This window comes from Acomys russatus, chromosome 20 (genome assembly GCF_903995435.1).
Source record: "Acomys russatus chromosome 20, mAcoRus1.1, whole genome shotgun sequence".
In the NCBI taxonomy this organism is placed as follows: Eukaryota; Metazoa; Chordata; class Mammalia; order Rodentia; family Muridae; genus Acomys; species Acomys russatus.
Window position 1 is genome coordinate 25,013,961 of NC_067156.1, and position 16,277 is coordinate 25,030,237.

At 44.8% G+C, this 16,277-nt stretch overlaps 1 protein-coding gene across 1 annotated transcript in view; it reads right to left on the reverse strand.

The window, feature by feature from the left end:
- Pfdn1 (prefoldin subunit 1) overlaps positions 1–16,277 on the reverse strand; it is a 53,478-nt gene that overhangs the window by 13,134 nt on the left and 24,067 nt on the right. The window lies entirely within an intron of this gene.

Sequence of the window (16,277 nt, forward strand, 5' to 3'; positions counted from 1 at the left end):
CTGAGTCTTAAAGCCTCATGGCCACACTTCTGTGAGGTACACTACAGTATCAACAGTGGGGTCTTCAAGGAAAATACAGAAAATTACTTTTTTTCTTGTGGAATTTCTACAACAGTTTACAGTCCACAAGCTGGGGCTGCAGCTGTTTATGTAGAGGTTCAAAACCCGCTATTGAGTGAGGAAAAAAAAGGTTGCTAAAATACACGAACAGCATGTCACTCATCTCGCATATATACCATGGAAACAGCCAGCACTCTTGATAGCAGCTGCTTCTAGCACCACAGCGGGGCTAACTCGGGGAAGAGAGGTTTTCAAACACTCCAGTCTCATCAGTATTGTGCTCTGCTGGAGGTGCTGGGCTTGCCTGTGTGTGTGGAGGGAGTTGTTTATTCTTTTCTTTTTTCTTTTGTTTTTTAAATTTTGTTTGTTTGTTTTTCAAGATAGGGTTTCTCTGTGTAGCCTGGGCTGCCCTGGACTCACTTTGTAGACCAGGCTGGCCTTGAACTCACAGCGATCCGCCTCCCTGAATGCTGGGATTCTTTTTTTTAATGTCATTTTGTTTTGTCTCACAATGTAGCTGACTGACTGACCTAGAATTCACTATGTGTAACATGCTGGCCTCCAACTCACAGAGATCTGCCTACCTGTGCCTCAGAGAAATGAATAAACATTAGAAAATGCTGAGGCACCACTGAACGTGGTGGTGCATGCCTTTAATCCCAGCACTTGGGAGGCAGAGGCAGGTGGATCACTGTGAGTTCAAGGTCAGCCTGATCTACAAACTGAGTCCAGGACAGTCAAGGCTACACAGAGAAACCCTGTCTCAAAAAACAAAAACAAAGAAACAAACAAAAGAGAAAATGCTGAGGCTGGGGTGTGACTTGGTGGCAAGGACCAGGGTTCACTCTCCAGCACTTCCCGGGGGGTTGGGGGGGGGAAGGTGGGAATAAAAGTTTTTATTTGTTAATTCTGAGTGGTAAGCTCATGACAGTTTGTTGAGACAGTGTCTCACATAAGCCATGCTTGCCTCACAATCATCATTTAGCCAGGAGTGACCTTAAACTCTGATCTTCCTCTTGAGTGCTGGGATTGCAGGCCAGTGTCCCGACTCCTGGTCTAAATGGCACTGCTGACCAAACAGAACTGTCGCATCCCCAGGCCCTGATGCTGGTAAACTTTGCATATCTTTATATCGTGACTCTTTTCCAATTGGGAAAAAAAAAGTTTTTGTAAACATTTGATGGTGATACGCAGGGTCAGTAAGCCAGAGTGGTGGCACACATACTCAGGAGACAAGTAGATCTCTGTGAGTTCAAGGCCAACCTAGTCTACAGAGTGAGTTCCAGGACAGCCAGGGCTACACAAGGATCCCTGTCTCCAAACAAACAAACAAACCAAAATGTGCCTGGCTTATACCATACATAAATAATAAATTAGTGTGTGCGGCCTGGTACTAGGCTTGTGTATACGAAGCTGTACGCAGAGGTGTCTTTTAAGGAAGGGTTGCTGTCCCTCCACCTGACTCCCACGGGTTATGGTCTTGAGAAGGGACTGGCATTGTGACTGATGTGGGAGAAGAGACTCACTCGCGAAGCACACATTTCCTTTCTGAGTTTGACAGGGTCTGTCTACCTCTCCAGACCTACGACCACCACCCTTCATCTATATGCCTAACTCTAGGGCAGTATCAGACAGACAGACAGACAGACAGACAGAAAGATGGAGATTTTGGTTTTTAAGATAAGACCTATTGATGTCTCCACTGGTTCCACTCCTAGTAGGAAGACTCCTTACTCTTACCTCCACTCCAGGAACATTTACACCAGTGTGTCTGGGCTTATTGCCCGAGACAGTCAGACACAGGAGCTACAGTTCCCGCTCTCTAACATCCTACTCCAAGAGTTCACAAGCTCATCTGTTAATACGTGCGTGTCACAGCAAACAGCATCCATGACAGGTTAAGACTCCTCAAGGTAAACGCAGTTATTCAAAAGCTGAAGTTTTTCTTAGCACGTCTCTTGAATCTTTTTTTTTTTTTTTTCGTCTCTTGAATCTTAAAAGAAAAATGTATGTGTATATGTGGCTGTGCCTAGAGAAAAGTACTTGGTTTTTGTTTTGTTTTATTTTTAAGTCCATGAAATACAAACTCAGATACACAGGGTGGGAGATCCCAACCCAGGGGAGGCTGAGGCAGGACAGATTTTGCAGCCCAGCTTGGGCTACAAAGTGAGCCTCTCTCTCAATAAACAAATCAAACAAACAAAAAAACTGCCCCACATATCTATGATATCGTCAATACAATTTGAAGAGGTGGGTATTTCCTTTGTCAAAAAGAAACATGACTCCTAGTTCTGAAGGGTAAACGGCCCCTAGAGAGATGCTCATGTCTTCTGCTGCCCCCTGCACATGGCCCCATGAACATAACACACTTAGCTCAGAAGCTAAGCTATTGTCAACTTTTTCCTTCTGCATTTCCACTTAAGAACAAACTTGCTTCCCTCAGCCAGCGTGGCCAGCCTGAGGTCAGGGCAAGTGAGGGAAATGCAGAAAAGGGAAATGCAGGTCAGGACTGAAAACTAACAGCTCCAGGCTGAGAATGTAGCTCCATGGTAGAGTGACTGCCTAGCATCCATGCCCAGCACACACACACACACACACACACACACACACACACACACACACACACACAGACGAGAGAGAGAGAAAGAGAGAGAGAGAGAGAGAGAGAGAGAGAGAGAGAGAGAGAGAGAGAGAGAGAACACAAAAAATAAACAAGCAAAACAAAAATTGACAGTCCCTGCTGCTATACAGTCCAAGTCCACGCAGCCCTCTAGGCACGGGCGGAGCAGGCCCTGTGCTTTATCAGGGATCCTTCTCACCAGAGGCAGACACTTGCCCACAATGGACAATCTCCAGTTCTCCCCGCTCAAACTGCACATGCCTGTGATGCCCTTCCACTCACAGCAGCAACCCAGGACTCAGTGCCTGAACCCTGACACTCCACCTCCCCGCCCATTAGATTGGGACGCACGATCCTCTTGCCTCAGCTTCCCATCCTCCTGCCTCAGCTTCCCAAGAGCTATTATTACAGGCATGCACCTCCACACCAGCTATCCTTTTCTTTACATTAAGCTAGTTCCATAACTTTATTATTTTGTTATTTTTAATTAATTTATTTATTTTGTATTTTTGTGTTTTGTCTATGTGTATGTCTACGTGCCACAAGTGTCCCTGGTACCCACGGTGACCAGAAAAGGGAATAGGATCCCCTGAGACTGGGTTGTGAGCTGCCAGGTGGTGATGGGAACTGAAGCCAGGTCCTCTGGAAGATCAGCAGCTGTTCTTGACCACTTACCCATCTCCCCAGCCTTGAGGTCTATAACTTTAAATGCTATCGGTGAGCTGTCAATTTTACAGACAACTTTTTACAACTCCTATTCTGTTTTTGAGCTAGGGACACTAACTGTCACTAAGAACGCATTCTACTGATGAGCTACACAGCCTGGGTCCTTGGGACAATTGCTTTTTTAGTATTTTATTTTTTTAAATCTTATTTTATGGGCATAAGTTCTGCCTAATGTATATGTAAGTACTACTTGTGTGCCTGCAGAGGCCAGAAGTGGACATTGGATCCCTTGGAAATGAATTCACAGATGGTTATGAGCCACCAAGTGGGTGCTGGAAACTGAGCCCAGGTCTTCTGGAAGAGCAGTGTGCCTGCCTTCTTAACCAGTGAGCATCTCTCCAACCCTGTTGCAGGATATTTGATCCCACTATGAACCCTGAGATTGTGTACTGTAAAAACCTGCTTCTTGTTTGGTGTGGCTCAGCCCTAACACACACCTTTAATCCTAGAGCTTTCTGTACACAGGATTTAATAAAGTTAACCCTAGGTCAAGAGGCAGAGCAAAAAGCTAGCTGACGGAGATTAAAGAGTAGGAGGGACTTTTGAGTTGAAGGGTATTTAAGACAGAGTGGCGAAGAAGTTTTTGAGCTTTGAGCTAGCAAGCCCTTTGGCTTTTAGGTTTTTGGCTTTTCCTCCTGGGCTGTCAGCTGAGCTAGCACACTTTTGGCCTTGGGGTTTGGCTTTTAGCTTTTGGCCTTTTCCTTCAGGACATGAGCTGAGTAGAAAGGTCAGCTGGGTGCTTTCTCTGCCCCTCTGAGCTGGCAAGTTTTCACCCCAGCATCTGGCTCCTGAGTCTTCACTGGTAAAATAGAGCAGTTGGGGTTTTCATTCTTTATAACAACACAACCCCAAGGTAATTCTTTTGTCTTTAAAAAAAGAAGAAGAAGAAGAAGAAATGAAAAAGTATTATGTGCGCTTGATGTGCACTTGGGAGAACTACATAGCCCAGACTAGCCCAAAATTCACTACACAATCCAGGCTGACTTCAAATTTGTGACTGTCCTGCTTCAGTTTCCCTTTATAGTTAGTTTTGAAACTTCAAGACTGGAAGCACCGGCGTACAGAGCAGCAGCACCTGTTCTATGAGTATTGTGGGATGTCTGCAGTGGGTAATCTCTGTGAGCTCCGGGCACACACACAGCAGTGTGTGCAAACCACAACGCGTGAATCACGTCAACAGTGGGCACAGCTACTTGCTCAGAATTAGCACTCAAAGTGAGTGAAAGCCATGCAGGCCGTTCCCTTTAACTTCAATGCCTTCCTCCGAGACACTCTCAGCCTTGGCTCCCACTACAACATGGCAGTGGCCACATCATCTGCGATTTAAATGCCCTCTCCTTCAGCTAGGCCCCATCTAGCTGTGGGGATGTGACAGCCAGCCCTGACCTCATGGCACTGTGTTACTGCCTGCTCTATACCAGTGACACTTCCCCCAGAGTGCTCAGACCTGGGCAAAATTCCAACTTGTCAGCTGGGCATTGTAGCACAGTTCTGTAATCCTAGCCGCTGAGAGGTGGAGAGACTGAAGGATCAGGAGTTCAAGTCTGCCTCAGCTACAGTGAGTTGGAGGGCCAGCTTAGGCTGCCCGGGACCCCGTTTCAACACACAAAACAAAATCGAGAGTTTCCAACAGGCCTTTAAGGCTGGAGGATGCCGCCATCTGGTGAGCCTATCCCGGGCCCTTCTCAAACAAGAGAACAGATAAACTGCAGGAGGAAGAGACGGAGTCCAGCATCACTGGTCCAAGACTTCAGCCTTCACTGAACCCCCTCTCTCTCACACTGAGACCAATCTTCTCTCTGCCTTCAGATGTGTCCACCCTGCCCACCGCCACACTCCAAGCTGCCAAGACTCCCCACATGGATGATGCAGCCACCCTTCATGAGACTATTCACTGAGACAAGCAGGAGACTTAAGAGATAGGTAAAACTGGGTGGTGACACACAACTGATTAAAGGCTGGTGGATCACACCAGGCTAGTCTGGTCTACGTAGTGAGTTAGTTCCAGGACAGCCAGAGCTACACAAAGGGGTGGGAAATGGGGTGGGAGGGAAGGAGGGGGAGAGAGAGAGAGAAATGTAACGGAAAGCATTCCCAAAGCCTACAGCATCCGAGTGCTCAGACTGCAAAGCTTCATGTGAACACCTGTAATTTTAAAAACAATCCTTTTTTTTTTTTTTTTTTTTGGTCCTGATGTTAAAGTGCTCAAATTCAGGCAATACCCCACTCCAAATCAAAAGAGGAATTATGAGGGAAAAAAAAAAAAAGATTTCAGATGAGTCTTCAGTAACCTGAGAATATGAAAACCTAAGAAAGCCCTGGGGTAAGTCGCAAAAGATGCAGAGCAACAGAAGCACAAAAACGTCTGCTTGTAGCCAGGCACACGTGTAATCCCAGCGCTCAGGGAGGCAGAGGCAGGCGGATCACTGTGAGTTCAAGGCCAGCCTAGTCTACAAAACGAGTCTAGGACAGCCAAGGCTACACAGAGAAACCCTGTCTCTTAGCTTTAAAAAAAAAAAAAAAAAGACTCAAAACACCCAGTCAGGACTAAGTATATATATATATATATTCCATACATTCACTCTCCCATTTAACTACCAAGCCTCATTTGCCTGGTAACACTCTCTCTCTCTCTCTCTCTCTCACACATACTCACACACACACAGACACACAGACACACACACGCACACACGCACACACGCACACTCTGTCTTGCAGCAGCACACTCCCACTATCAAAAGCCACACACACAAGGCCTCAATTGCATAGCTCATCTCCAGCACAGTAAGCCAGAGCACACTTTTTGAGCCCCTAGGCACTGGCTCCACCGTAAATTGACGAGAGTGTGTGAGCCCTATGAGGTTTGAGAAATCAGAGCGAACGACGTCATTCAGTGAGAATGCTACCAGGTTCCTTTTGCCTTTTCTCCCAGGACTTGAACTGAACACCATACTGCAGCTCACCGGTGATCTTAGAACACACTCCCTTTACTGGTTATTTTTAGCAATTTAATGGACAACGCCTGACAACTAAACATGCCCAGAATAGCTAATAGGAGGGGGATTATCAGATAGCACCAGCAAAAACCAACAACAAAGCCATTCATCGCTTCCTCCAACCGTAAGGAAGAATCATTTTCCACATCTTTGCAGCATCACACAGTTTGAAGCTTTAGAGTCACATATAAAAATAGTGTTTCAGTATAAAACACCAGGGGGAACTGATAAGGCTTCCTGATGGGGCACTGTTCCACACGCACGTCTATTTTCTTAAAAACAAAGGCAGAAGCCGGGTGTGGTGGTGCATGTCTGCAATCCTGGCACTTGGGAAGTCAGAGCAGAAGGGCCCAGAACAGACATCCACTGGCCTCTCTCCATGTGTACTTCAGCATGCACACAGGAATGTTCGAGCTCACGAGGAGCATATTGCATGTGTGCACGCGCACACACTAGATAAATACATAAATACAATAATTGTATAGTGTAATATATCTGCGTCCATCCTGGACATACTGTCACAAGATGACTTACAGACCTGAAAGAACATCTCAAGAGAGATGGAGCTCTCCAGCCAGCTGCAGGGAGAGAACTCTTGAAAAGAAAGAGAGACTGGAGAGCCTCTTCCATTTAATCCTAATTAGCAACACAAAATCAACCTGAAACAGTCTATTTACAAATGAGATATAGGAAACAAAGACCGGCTGGTCAGGGGTGCACACTTTAATCCCAGCACTTGGAGGCAGAGGCAGGTTGATCTCTGAGTTCAAGGGCTGCTTAGTCTACAAGAAAAATCCTATCTTTAAAAAAACAATAAATAGGCTGGGCATGTTGGCACACGCCATTAATCCCAGCATTTGGGAGGCAGAGGCAGGCAGATTGCTGTGAGTTAGAGGCCAGCCTGGTCTACAAAGTGAGTCCAAGATAGCCAGGGCTACAGAGGGAAACTCTGTCTCAAAACCCCAAAACAAACAAATAAATAAGTAAAAGTTAAAGATAAATAAATTAAATATAGCAAAATAATGGCACAATAAATTAAAATGATCAATAAACTCCAACAAAGACCAGAACCATCTATATCAGCAAATGACCTGAAACCAGTGAGAACTAACAAGGTACAATTTATAAACCATCCACGTCCACTCAAGGACTCTAATCCTTTCCCAGCATTTGTTGAACACAGGGACAAACACGCCAATAGTCTAAGGGCTGTGTAATTTATAAGACCATACACAGTGCTACAAATGACTAAGACATCTTCCTGTGTGTGCTGATTGTACATGGAGCTAACATGCTATCACCACAGCTCTGTCTTAAACATCGGTAATGGCAAACTACATTTTTAAAAATTGTGTGCATGTGTCTGCATGTGAACTTGTGCATATGAGTACAGGTCCCCTGGAGATGGAGGTACAGGCAGCTGTGGTTGGGAGCCACCTGATATGGCCGAGTCATCTCTCCAGCCCTTGGTACAAACTACTTTGTAAGCATCATACAAACATCTCTTTGGCTTAAGTGACCACTACAGAAATATGAAGGGATATGCATGAGGCCATGGACATGTCATTAACACAGGTGTGGCCTTCCCCACACTGAGTGCTTTTCATGGCTAAAACATTTTTACCTGCGCGCCTGCCTGTGTGCTTGTCTGTCTAAAACAAGGTCTCATGTAGCCTTGTCTGCCTGCCTGCTTGCCTGTCGTCTGCCTGTCTGCCTAAGACAGGGTCTCATGTAGCCCTGCCTGGCCTGGAAGAGCTTCTACTGCTGGTCCCCTGCTCTGCCACCCAGAACGGTCCGGCTACGGATGTGCGCAACTGCACCTGCTTCGTCAGCACCTTTCACTTCACCTGAAGCAGGAGCTCACCTGCTTGTGAGACTGGCAGTGACAGATGAGAACCAGGGTGAGTGGAAGGCCACCATATGGTTACAAGACCTGGCAGCTGCCACTAACATGAAAGACAATTTAAAATGTGACTCGTCAAGAGAAACAAGCCCCTAGGTAGCTTGAGAAAGCTCTGAAGAACTATCGGGCACAGGAATGAATGAGGAAGCCATGGCATTTGTGTTTTTAACTGGATATATAAAGGGTGTAAGAGCCAAGGCTGAGGTCACTAACTCGCTACAGCACTGAAAAAGAATGACGGGATGGGGCAAACGCTGCAAAAAGGACAGTAAGAGTTAGATCTCTGAGGAAAAGCACAACCTGAATCAGTATGCAGGAAGCTCATCTCTGGGCGCACTGCAATTTGCAGCTAATTAGGGCAAGTTTTTTATCTTAACCATAAAATAAAGGTTCACCATCAGGGGACAGAGTGAATCAAAGGCATGTGCATGTAAAATACCTGTAATGTGTATTCTACAGATAGACAAAAGGAGTTATCTAGTTAAAAGGAACAGTCCACATCTAAATTCTCCTCAGACCAAAAATATTTCTATTGAGTATATGAAATACACAAAGTTCCTAATTGGGCAAATTTTAGCAACTGGGTCACAACAAATACACTCTAAGGCATTGGGAATACTGATACAGGGAACATCTGACCAAAACAAGAGTAGGGCGTCAGCCTACACTCCCTTTGAAGGCACAGCAGCCGGTCCTGCAGCTCACGGCCATCAGGACCTAAGGACCACACAGGGTCAACTCTGGAGTTCCCACCCACCAGGCTCTTTTACACTCACAACTACTTTTGTAAATGCTGAGAGCATGAATGAACTCTATGAAGAAATAACCAGCCATGTCTGAAATCTCAATGTACGTGGCAATGAGAGACATCACATGGCTCAAGATGCAAAATGAAAACACGGGGACTAGGCCGGGAACTGGCCTTGGCTTTTTGTTTGTTTGTTTTGTTTTTGTTTTTGTTTTTCGAGACGGGGTCTCTCTGTGTAGCCTTGGCTGTCCTGGACTCACTTTGTAGACCAGGCTGGCCTCGATCTCACAGTGATCCACCTGTCTCTGTCTCCCCAATCCTGGGATTAAAGATAGCAGGGAGGATGAGCAATCACCTCAGACAACAGGCTCTTCACACACACTGAGCAGAAGAAACAAGAAAGAATACAAAGTGATTCTGCTGATAACGCCCAAGAAGAGAGTAAGTTATGTTATTTTTAGGATATTTTTACAGGTAATAAAACTAAACTTTTTATTCTATATGAATGAGTGTTTTGCCTTTATGTATGTCTGAGTAGCTTGTACATGCCTGATACCCATGGAAGCCAGAAGAGGGCACCAGACCCCTTGGAGCTGAAGTTCCACGCAGTTGTGAGCCACCAGGTGGGTTCTGGGAATTGAATCTGGATCCTCAAGAAGAGCAACTCTTAATGGCTGAACTGTCTCTCTGGCCCATAAATAGTAAAATAGTTGGGGCTGGAAAGATGGCTCAGCTGTCACAAGCACTGACTACCCTTGCAGAGGACCCAGATTTGAATCCTAGCACCAAGTCCCTGTAATTCTAGCTTCCAGGGACCGGACACTGGCTTCCTTAGGCACTTGCAATTCTCATGCACATAACTACACACACATACATACACACACGCACACACACACACAAATATAATTTAAAATAATAAACTAGTTACCAAGAAGAGACTTGATACCCTATGAGCAGATACAGGGGGAGGTAATCCCCCTCAGGAACAGTCATAGGGGAGGGGAGGGGAATAAGGGGAAAATGGAAGGGAGGGAAGAATGGGAGGATACAAGGGATGGGATAACCATTGAGATGTAACAAGAATAAATTAATAATAATAAAAATAAAAAATTTAAAAAAATAAAATAAAATAATAAACTAAAACTTATTTTTTTTTTAATCTTTAAAATGGTTATCCTCTATGTAGGAGTGTTTTGCCTGTGTGCATGTTTGTGTACCACATCCATGCCTAGTGCCTCTGGAGTTTGGAAGATCTCAGATCCCCTAGAACTGGAGTCATGGATGGTTGTAAGCTGCCATGTAGGTGCTAGGAACTGAATCTGGGTCCTCTGCAGGAGCAGCAAGTGGCTGGGTCATCTCTCCAGCCCCAAAGTAACTATTTTTGAAAAATGAAACAGTTACCTCAAAAGTATGGTAGTAAAAAGCAAGTAAATAAATAAGTGAATAAATAAATAAATAAATAAATAAATAAATAAATAAGGCAAGCCAGCCCACCAGGCATGGTGTCTCACGCCTTTAATCCCAGCTCTGGAAGGCAAGAAGGCAGATCTCTGTGTTCATGGTCAACCTGGTCTACAGAGGAAACTGGGGGTGGGTGGGTAGGGCTTTGTAGAGAAACCTCATCTTGGGAATATGAGAGGGCGGGGGGTGGGGGGGAGAGAGAGAGAGAGAAGGAGAGAGAGAGAGAGAGAGAGAGAGAGAGAGAGAGAGAGAGAGCAGGTAGGCAGGCTAGTGGCCAGGCATGGTGGAAACACACCTTTAAATCCTGAACATAGGAGGCAGAGACAGGAGGATCTCTGTGAGTTTGAAGCCAGCCTGACATACATAGTGATTTGCAGCCTAGCTAGGGCTATATAACGGGACCTTATCTCAAAAAAAAAAAAAAAAAAGTCATGGTAGTGTTTGCCTGTGGGGAGGGAGTAAGGGGGATGGCAATGTGACAGGAATGCTAAACTGTATTTAATATGTATTTCTTCAAATTCCATATCTCATCACAAAATAAATAATTAGACTAAAATTGTAGTGACTTTTATAGTGAGTTAGTTTTACAAGCAGCTGAAATGGGTATACTCCATGCCTAGAATTTTCTGGAGTTTATGAGTTTATGTGTAAGGGAGGGAGGTCTGCATGTGAGTGCAGGTGCTTGCAGAGGCCAGAAGCATGCACTCCCCCCTTGAGCTGCAGTTACAGGCGACTGTGAGAGCCTGACAAAGGCAGTGGAACTGAACTCAGGTCCCGCTGAAGAACAGTGAATGCTCTCAACCACTGAGCCAGCTCTCCCGCCCTCACGCTTAATGTTTTTAGAACATTCTGGTGACCTCCAAAGACAGACCCCATCACACAACCAATGCCAACTCAAAAATGGGATACTTATGGCAAAGTTGGGACATCCATGCAAGTGCCACCTGTGCTCTGGAAAAAATTACCCTTATTGGGCAGAGCAACATTTCCTCGATCATGGGAGTCCCTTCAAAACGTGTTCTCGTCAGGGATCAGGGCTAAGCCAAGTGCAGTATCCCAGACACCTCGTCGTGTCCAGTTCTCGGGTCATTTCTCTTCTTCTTTCAGGATTTTAAAAACTTTTGGATTTTACTCATAGCCTGAGCTAGGGAAGTGTTTCAACAACTCGAATACGGCAACACTGCATCAGAAGTGGCAGCAAGCCAAGGCCAGAGGCCTGTTATTTCCTCACTCTTATTCTGTCACTGCTGAGCTAACCAGGGTGGTGGAAAGGGTGGAAACCCTGCTGGAGAGAGAAGGAAAAAGCAGAAGCAGAAGAGCATACAGATATGCCCAAATCTGGAGAGAGTTCATCGAGAGGGTCCAGCCCCAACGGTACCCACCAGCCAGAGGTCCCGAAAGAGCAAGTGTGAAACACAGCAAAGGGCTAAAGACAAATTAGCATCAATTAGACTGACATACAACTCTGACAACAAGGGATGCCAGAACTCAGTGATGTTACCTTAAGAAGAGCTGAGAATTTCCTAAAAATATAAAACACGGAGTGAGGTGTGCATGCAGTGGCCATGGAGACTCACACACCAGCCTGAAGTACCACTGTCCGTCCACTAGACCGATGGGTCAAAGACATACTCATAAATGCCTTACAGCATTTTCTGCAACAGTTTATGCTAACTTTGGTCTGTGTCACAGTATGGCAATTGTCGGAATACTTCAAACTTTCTCATTATTATTGTATCTGTTATTGGTGATCTAATATTTTTAAAGCTTAGTTTATTTGTATTTCCTATATATGAAGATTATGCCTGGCTGCATGTGTGTACACACACCACGTTTGTACAGTGCATGAGAAATGAGATGACTGTTTTAGAGTTACAGATGGTTGTGAACTATCCGGGTGCTAGAAACGGAGCCCAGGTCCTCTGCAAGGACAGCAAGTGCTCTTAACTGCTAAGCCAGCATTGATGACCTTTGATGTCATTAGTCTAATTGTTTTCAGTATACTACAAACCATGTTCATAGAAGACAGCAAATGTAACTGATGGCTGTGTGTTCACTTAGTCCCTGGTTGACTGTTCCTCCATCTTTTCCTCTTCTCCCAAGCCTTAGTCTGAAACAGCATTTACCACGGGGTATGAATAGCTTTCTACAATAGACTCTATAAGTGTTCAAGGCAAAAAAAGAGTCCAACATCACTTAATTTAAATTAAAAAAAAAAAAAAAAAAAAAAAAACCAGACCTGATCAATGAGAAATACACACCAGAACTGAGATAAGCCAGATGAAGGGCCACTTGCTACAGCAGCCAGGTTGTAAACGGAGAAGAAGATGAAGGAAACGCAAAGTGCTCCTGTAGGGAGCACATCAATTAGAAAGCGCAGCAGCCTTCACAATGGCGGAGGAAACCCTAGCAGTCCTGACAGAGCCAGCTCTCAATTATGTAAAGGCTGAGAAAGCTGCAGTCGCTTAAAGCCAGAGCAGCTGCTTCCTGGGACTTAAAGGAAGATGCCATCTCTACTATACCAAAGTGCGAGATGATGCAGCATGGTTAACAGTGTCCACACTGACCCAGCTTCCCACTGGAAGACACCATCTTGGGCTCTCCTAGCTAGAGAATCCATTCTTGACTTCAGAGCCTCAAAGGACAGTCCAGCTGTCTTACTAGGCCAATACAGCTAACAATTTACAGTGAAGCCGATGGTTGTTTACTATGCTGAACTTTGAAGGGCCCTACACAGGCACACTGCATCTTCTCTGACTGTTCCCAGAATGCTTTCATGAAAGTTTTAAGGCCAGTGCTGAAACCTACAGCTCTGAGAAAAAGATCCTTTTTAAAACATTACTGAACAAGTTCTTGGTCACCCAAGATAACTGTGTTCACAGTTTGCTTTTATAAAGGTCTTCACGTTGGCTAATATAGTGCGGCAGTTTCCATTCTCAGTGCTCACGTCTAACTTAGTTAAAGCCAGGTAAGGTGGTGAGTGCCTGTAACCCAGCACCTTGGAGCGTTCAAGGCCAACCTGCCTACAGCCAGGAAAGGAGAAGCAGAGTGCCTGCACAGGGGCCTGGACACAGCTGTCCATCGTGGTTGCCACAGATGGCAAATCTCTGATGGCCCTGGACAAGGTAAATTAAAAGGGTTCATTACTTTAGAGGCCATTGAGAGCACTGGTAGTTCACAGAAGCTGAAATATCAACATTACCCTAAGCTTGAAGGCTGGCTGGGGATGAGGCTCAGCTGGCTGACGGCTTGCCTAGCATCCACAGGCTCCTGGGCTGGATCGCCAGCACAGCATAAGGCCGTAACACGTGGAACTGGATAGGGTGGCACATGCTGGTAATCTCAGCATTCAGAAGCTTAAGGTCGGGGCTGCAGAGATGGTTCTGAGGTTAAGAGTCCTTGTTCTTGCAGAGAGCCTGGATTCTGTTCCAAGCACCCACAGGCAGCCTCTGGCTGTCTAAAGCACTGGTCCCAGGGGATTTGGCCCTGAGCACATACATGGTGTAGATACATATATGCTGGCAAGACACCATACACAACAAATAATAAAGTAAAATTTAATAAAAAAAAATTTTTAAAGAAGTTCAAACTCGTTGTCATCTATATAGTGGATTGAAGACCAGCCTAGGCTACCTGACTCAAAAAAATAAATGTTGCTACATTGTTTAACTCTTACATGTAGCATGCGGTACTGTTTGAAAGCATTCTGCCTACAGTAGAACTTCTTGCAGTGTTAGGGTGCTGGGTTTATGCTGTTTATGAACATAGGGCATGCTAGGCAAACACTGACTCTATCTACTGTGGCCCCATACAGCAAACTTTACTGTCTTCTAAAATTGCCACAGCCACCCCAACTTTCAGCAACCACCACCCTGGATCAGTCAGCAGCCACTGATGTTTAACACAGACCTTCTAGCATGAAAGGGAGCATAACTGACCAAAGGTTCAGGTGATCATTCACACTTTTCTGCAAGAAAGCACTTTTAAATCTTTTTAAGAGTAGTGGCAGATGCCTTTAACCCCAGCACACAGGGGGCAGATGCAGGCGGATCTCTGAGTTCAATGCCAGCCAGGTCTACAGAGTGAGATCCAGGATGGCCAAGGCTACACATAGAAACCCTGTCTTGAAAGAATATGTGTGTATGTACAATATAATAGATATAATATTGCATTATAATATATAGCCATACTATGATAATACATGTACATGTGCATATGTTTTTATTTACCTGTGTGTATGGCTACTTGGCTTGCGTGTAAGTCTGTGTACCGTGTACCTACTTGGTGACCACAGAGGTTAGAGGGAATCTGGAACTAGAGTTACAGAAGTTGTCAGCTGCCGTGTGGGTGCTGGGAACTAAACCTGGGTCCTCTGCAGGAACAACAGGTGCTCTTAACCACCGAGTCTTTCCAGCCTCAATAAAGCACTTGAAGATTACAGCGTATGTATTTTTTTAAATTAAAAAGATATAGCGTACTAGCTAGGTTAATGTAATCGCAACTCTCATAGGTACTGAGGAAAAAAGGGGGGGACGTAATTTTAGCCTTAATATGATACATCCTTTATTACTACCAAAGTCTGGGATGTCTTCAAGGCCTGACTGTCCGCTAATGCAGAGATAGGTTCCTGCCATAGCTGAATGAGAAGTTAAGAGCCTGTGGCAATGGAAAACAAAAATCAAATACAAACTTATATTATTAACCCAGAAGGCTATTGATAAGTGACACAGAATAACATTTTATTTTTTAAAAATGTGTGTGTGAGCCAGGCGTGGTGGCACACGCTTTTAATCCCAGCACTCAGGAGGCAGAGGGAGGCGGATCGCTGTGAGTTCGAGGCCAGCCTGGTCTACAAAGCGAGTCCATGACAGCCAAGGCTACACAAAGAAACCCTGTCTTGATGCCTACTCCCCAAAAAGTCATCAGTCAAACTAAAGTAACTTTAAGAAACTCATAGTTGGGTTTTTTTTTGTTTTTTTTTTTAAGATACTACATGCTCCGAGCCCATGTCAAATCAGTGCCTCTGAGAAATCCCTACAGACTAGAAGGGGTGTCTCCCCAGTTCAGCAGAGGGTTGAGTCACATTCTAAACCACTGCCGCAATGGTACTGACAGAAATTAGGTCACATGACCTATGAGACCATGCTGTATCCACCCTGCTCACAGGAAATCTTGGTGCCTAAGAAACAGCCAGTTTTCTGGTCTAATCTAACCTGTATATACAGGACAGACCCTTCGCCAAAGTCCCAAAGAAAATGCCATCGAAGGTTTCACTGCATCAGGAAACTGTACTAACAGGCTGAGCTTCCCTGCACTTTCCTAGTCTGCATCTTTACCCAAGATTTAAAGTTGCTTGTTTTCTGCCACAAGCCACTATTTAAACAGTGCACTGCTCTTTTGTTTGTGTCTTTTTAAATTTATTTTTTGTTTTAAATTTATTTTTTGTATATGCCCTTTATTTTTTCTTTTTCAAAAGAGGAGAAAATACATTCAGATCAACACTTTATCTTTAAAATTACCCAAAGTTTTAAAAAAGAGAGAATTTTATTTCTTTTCTCTTTGTAGCCTTGGCTGTCCTGGAACTCACTCTGTAGATCAGGCTGGCCTCGAACTCAGAGAGATCTGCCTGCCTCTGCCCCCCGAGTGCTGGGATTAAAGGCATGAGTCACTATAGCTAAGCTACAGTTTTGTTGGTTTTCAAATATTGCCATAAATATGGCTATTTCCATGGCTTTAACACAATTAAAACAAATTAGATTAAAA